Here is a 6,644-nt window from a genome sequence, read left to right on the forward strand (position 1 = left end):
AAACTGGTATTATTATTATTAAAATAGGAAAAAAGTGCCATAAAAGAACATTCTGCATATCTTTCCTTAACTACAGTTTCAGAAGCAAAGTTGCAGACCTCTGGAAAGATCTTGACACATTTGTAGTCCCATCATAATGTCAGTCATCCAGAATCATATTTACCAGTGATGGCGAACCTTTTAGAGCCTGAGTGCCCAAACCACAACCCAAAAACTCATTAATTTATCGCAAAGTGCCAGGGCCGCATCAGCATTATGGTGTGCTCAGGGGCATGGCCCACTGGGTGGGCGTGGCCATGATGGGTGTGGCCTACTGGGTGGGCATAGTCAGCTCAATGTCACTTACGTCAGGAGCGGCTGTGTGGGCCTGGTGCTGATCTGAGGGTCTTTGGCAGAGGGGGGTGGGATTGGGGCAAAGGCCAGGGCATGGTCCACAGGAGGAGCCTCACCGTCCCTCTCAGGCCATGCAGGGATGTGTCCCTGGATGGTGACACAGAATGCCTGGAGCCCTGGGCAGCAGAGGTCAAATGCCCAGCTTGGTCCTTGAGCTCCCACATCATCAGGACCCCACAGCCCTGCCTAGCCCAGCCGCACTTCCCCGTGGGGGTGCGCAGCTGCGCTCATCTCCTCCTCGAGACTGCTGCTGTTATGGTCACTCTCCTTGGCCAGGTTGCTCATGGTGGGTGCAGGAGGGCAAAGTGCATGGGTCAGAGGGAGGCCCACTCCCTCTCCATGCGAGGAGACCTGGTTTTGTAACCAAAGCATTCTCAGCAATAGGATGGGAGACCACCAGGGTATGGTGAAAGGGCAACAGGGCTTCTGGTGGCCAAGTGCTAAGGCAGGACTTCCCACAGGCCCTTCCTTCCTCTCATTCCAAATCTCCCTCCCTCCCTCCCTCCTTCCTTCCTCCCTCCCTCCCTCCCTCTGTCCCCTCCGCTCTCCCTCTCCTCTCTCTCTCTCTCCCTTTCTCCCCCTTTCTCCAAAGTACAAAAACATGTTTGGTACTTCCATCGCTCACCCTGCTCATGACATGCATGCCCACAGAACGGGCTCTGTGATAGAGGATTAAACAACTGGGTGATTTTGGGCCAGTCATTCTCTCTCAGCCCAATCCACCTCCCAGGTGTGTTGTAAGGAAAATAGGAGGAGAAAGGTATGTTGGATATGTTCGCTCCTTTGAGCTATTTGTAAAAATAGTATAGGAGAGATATAAATAAAAATAAAATTAATTAATTAATTAAATAAATACTGGATTTCAGGACCTGTACTGATTTTCCAGGCACGTAGGGAAACCAATCCAAAGTAAGCAGCAGGTTGCCTAGAAGATAATATGAGATACCTTCAGAAGGCTCCACTTTGCAAAAGATATGAGAGAGAGAGAGAGACAGAGACAGAGAGACACAGAGAGACAGAGATTCCAAATGCTCATCTGTATGGAAATTCATCTTTTTCATCTCCAAGTGTAGTGATGTAAATATGAAAGTTTGATTAATTGAATGAATAGGAAATTAGAATGTAGATTCATTATAGGAAGCTACTTTGCTTTACTTATTGATAATTAATTCATTTGTATTGAATTTAATTTGGCCTGTACTGTAGGGCCAATGGAGATGGATATTAATTTTAAATTAAAGAAAAATCTATCTCTATTGGTCCTTCAGTACTGGCTCGATCATTCGTTTATGTTCTGCAATAAAGTAAATAACAATATGGATAAACTTGTACATATAAGGCTCTCTTAAGTGGCATCTGGTTTTTTAAACAGTGTGTGCAAGGTAATGGGACACTGACCCCTTTGCTGGTCTCGGCAATCTTGCCAAGCACCTACTCCTGAATTTACTGTTCCTATTTGGCTCTTGGGCTGCCCATGTCCCATCACTATGTGGTAGTACTGATCTTCCAGCAGAAAAGATTAACATATTTCTAAGGATGCAGCCAAAAACTGAGCTCAGGAAGTGCTACTCTTGATTTTGTATGAACAGGTTGGATCTGCTTGAACAGAACACAATTAATTCCTGCTCCTTTATCACTTTTTGAAAATAGAAGGCAATAAGAAATTGCACAAGCAACAGTCCATGGGCCAACAAACAGATTCTTTTTGAAGACCACTGGTACTAAAACAGGTCATGTTTTTAGTTAATTATAGACTTTGGATTTAAACAGTCTTCCAAAGAGGTTAGCCATCTTAGACATCTTGAAGGCACCACTGCATAATGCCAATCAAACGATTGTACAATTTATCGCACACTCACTTTTGGTGACTTATGTCCCACCACTTCTCCACAGCAGCCATAGATCTGTCCTCCTCTTGAGGATTACTCTGTGGGAATAGAGATTATATTCCCAAAATGCAAAAAACAATTGTGGAAACCTTCCTGGTTTGTATTAGACTACAGCTCCCACAACTCCCAGACCAGGTTGGGAATTGCAGGCCATGTTTAAAGAGCTGCCTTTAAACACGGCCTGGCCAGTTCGTGGATTGTGGGAACCAGCGGGAACAGGGTTGGTCTAGGATTGCCAAAGCAAGTGCTTAGCCCAGCCTACAGGACAAGATGCGCCAAGTACCCAAACAATCTTCCTTCTCAGCAGGGCCTATCAACTCCAATTTGCACTGCATTCTGCAGATAAAATCCTGAAGTTTCGCAGCTGAGCATCTAAGTACACTCAACACGGGGCCCCCGAGCTGCTCGGCTCCTGCTGTAACGAGTGGGGAAGCCAAAGACACCAGCTGCAGTGGTGATGGTGGTTGCCGCTTCGGCACTGTCAGCAGGAGGGTTTGCGTGGGAGCAGGCCAGTGATGAGTACATGGTGAGGCTACCACTCTCTCTGCCATTGACCAGCCCTTAGCAGGCACCGAGCAGAGAGCAGACTTGCAACATGACAAACCCCCACAGCCTCAACAAGGCGCTGAAGATGTCTCTGCAGAGGAAGACCAAGATTCATTTGGCAGCTGGTGGGTATGCGCGCTCATCACAAATGAGTTTGGGAGGAGGAAGAGGGAGGCTGGATCCCTGCTGCTGCCTGCCCCTCCATTATGCATCTTCCATGGGAGTCATGTTGGGATTTAATAGCAATGTTACATTTTTCCCGTTTCGCTCATTCAGTGAATTCACGTTAAGGTGTGTGTATGTAACCGGAGCAATCGCTCCAGCTCATCCTGGTAGGCAGACTCATCCCCTTGGAAATAAGCCCCACCACTGTTGTATCATCTGCCAATTTAACAATAATATTGCTAGGATGAGTGGGGGTGCAGTCATAAGTGTAGAGGGTGTAAAGTAGGCAGTTCAACACACAGTCCTGTGGGGAGCCCATATTAAGAATAAGGGCTGAAGAGATATAATTGCCTAATCTAACCCTCTGAGAGCAGCCAGACAGGAATTTCATAATCCAAAGGCAGATTAAATGTGAAAGTCTGAGGTTGTGTGTATGGAAGGTGTTAAATGCAGAGCTAAAATCCACAAAGAGCATTCTTACATAGGTCCTCTGCTGTTCCAGATGAGTTAGAGCAGTATTGAAAGTGATGGCTATGGCCTCCTCCTCTGTTGATCTTTTTGCTCTGTTTGCAAACTGGTGACTGTCGAGTGTGTAAGGGAGGGAGGACACAATGTGTCTGCATGATAATAGGGATGAGTGCTACTAGTCTATAATCACTGAGACTATTAATATAGGACTTCTTTGGCAGTGGAATAATGATGGAGGCCTTCAGACAGGATGGAATAGTGGACTGGGATAGAGACCAATTAAAAATCTCGGTAAAGATCTCAGCCAACTGATCTATGCAATCTTTAAGCATTTGGCCAGAAATGCTCTCAGGTCCAGCAGCCTTCCTTGAGTCTACAGCTCTTAAGGTACTCCTTATCTCATGCTCCTCCATGGTGAGGGGAGGGCTGTGGTGGACTAGTGGCTGTGGTACAGCTGCCTCTGATGGCTTCACTTCAAAGCAGGCAAAGAAATGATTCAGCTCCTTTGCCCAGTCAACAGGAGTGATGTTATTGAGTCTATAGTTGGTGATTGGTTGGATCCCCTGTCACACCTGCCTTGCGTCATTGTTATGAAAATGATCTTCAATCTTCCTCTTATAATCTGCCTTGGCCTGCCAAATGCCTCTCGTCAGGCTGGCTCTGGTGGCACTATATTTTGCCCCATCATCAGACCTAAAGGCATTGTTTCTTTCATGCAGGAGACGCTGGACTTCCTTAGTCAACAAAGACTTCTGGTTGGGATAAATCTGGATGCATTTATCCAGTGTCTGTGCAGTATTTAATATAGCCCAGAACAGCTGCAGTGTACTCCTCCTGTCTGGATGATTGAAGATGTCCCAGTTTGTCCTCTCAAAACAGTCCTGCAGCTGTTGAGAGGTGCCTTCAGGCCAGAATTTCACAGTCTTTATAGTGGCCAGAGCCTGTTTCCTAAGAGGAGTATATGCTGGTACTAAAAGCAGGGACATATGGTCTGACTGGCCCAGGTGTAGTAATTGTATAACCCTGTAGGCAAGTTTCACGTTAATATGTTATATTAATTAACAACTTTTACAAAATAAAAGTGGTTACCAAGAAATTTTGAAATATATTTACTGCTTAGCAGTAAGAATTTTCTATTATAGATTCCTGTCTTACAGAAAAAACAGTAGTTTGCATGATATAATATGGTAAAGTACTCATATATGTTTGCAAATGGTTGATCCTTTTTAGCATCTATGGAATTTCACTGATTTAATGAATCAGCTGGAATGAGTGAGAACACCTACACAAAAAAGGAAATGGATTGAATCAGCAAGACAGCATAAAACCAACCTTTTTATACTGCTTTATCATAATGTTCTGAGTATCTTCATTTGCCTTGTCCTTTTAGTATGTTAAAGTATACCAATTGCTATCTTTAATCATACACCATCAGGAGAGTTACGCTGAATGTAAATATTAAATAATTCATGTAAAAAGTATGATATTTCTTTCTGAAATAAAATGTTTTGTCCCCTTGTCTATAAATGGAAGTCTGTGTTTCAAGCATATATTTCTGAGCAGTTACTGACACCAGACTAGTTTCTCTATATATTTATTTTTTCTTCTTTTGCATGCATTTCTGGGTGAACAAAAGTATTATACTATATTAACTCCCATTATTTGAAAACAATAATAACATTGACTTGCACTAAAAAGAATATTCCTATGTATTCATGACCGACATGAAAAGAACTCCCAGCCACCCGGTGCACGCGGACCTCTTCGAACGGGCAGTGGTGCGCGCGCACCTCTCCAAATGGAGAGTGGCACCGCCCGTTTGGAGAGGTGCGCGTGCACCTCTCCGAATGGGCGGAGGTGCGCGCGCACCTCCCCAAACCTTTGAAGAGGTGCGCGCGCACCTCTGCACGGGCAGCGGCGCCGCTCTTTGGGAAAGCTGCCGCGGCATGTTTACAGGCTGCCGAAAGCTGCAGCTCTGCAAACGGGCCGCGGCAGCTTTCCCAACAAGTGGCGCCGCTGCCCATTCTGAGAGGTGCGCGCGCACCTCTCCGAACGAGTGGAGGTGCGCGCGCACCTCCCCAAACCTTTGGAGAGGTGCACACGCACCTCCGTGCGAACGGGCAGCGATGCCGCTCTTTGAGAAAGCTGCTGCGGCACGTTTACAGAGGCAGGCTTACAGAGTTCCATGTTGTATCGCTTCAGCAGTTGGCTTATCTTTCCAGCTTGCGATATCTTGTAACCTTTATCGGTCTTCACAATATACAGACCCAAATAGTGATTGATTTCACCTAGATTTCTAATCCTGAACTTCTTTTGCAATTGAGAAACGATGTTAGTTGCATCCTGTTCAGCCTTAGTAATAATTGCTATGTCGTCAGTAAATAGCAACAACAAAGAAATTACACCATTATCTTCCTTCTTAAACAAACATGGATCTGCGATGCTGGCAACAAAGCCCATTGCAGCTAACTCATTTACAATACACTTGTTCCATTCATATCCTGATTGCTTCAAGCCATAAAGAATCTTCTTTAGTTTCCAACAATCAGTTTTCTGGTCTGTTTTTACACCTAGTGGTTTTGTTATATAGATAGTGTGTTGTAAAGGCACTTGCAGATATGCTGTTTCTACATCTACATGGTTTATTTTGTACCGATTTTTAGCTGCCCAAACTAATGCTGCTCTCAACGTAGTAGGTCTCAGACTAGGTGCAAACACTTCATCATAGTCCTTGTCTGACTGAACAAATCCTTGAGCAACTAAACGTGCCTTATGGGTAACAGTCCCATCTACACCCCTCTTCAGTTTGTAGACCTACTTGCAACCAATTGCACGCTCTCCTGGTGGAAGTCTAACATTTTCATATATATCTGCAAGGATTTCAACTCTTTATCCATTGCTGCCTTCCATGCACTCTGATCCTTTGCAGGATACAGTTTAATGTCATCAAAGTTAGAAGGCTCTATATTCACCTGACACACAATACTAGCCTCGTATCTATCAGGTGGATGCCTATCACGAGTCGAGTGTCTAGGCCACGGGTCGGCAACCTGCGACTCCGGAGCTGCATGCGGCTCTTTGAGCCGTCTCCTGCGGCTCCCATCCGCCCGGTGCACGCGGACCTCTTCGAACAGGCAGTGGTGCGCGCGCACCTCTCCAAATGGAGAGTGGCACCACCCGTTT

Source organism: Vipera ursinii, assembly GCF_947247035.1.
Source record: "Vipera ursinii genome assembly, chromosome: 7".
NCBI classification, from domain to species: domain Eukaryota; kingdom Metazoa; phylum Chordata; class Lepidosauria; order Squamata; family Viperidae; genus Vipera; species Vipera ursinii.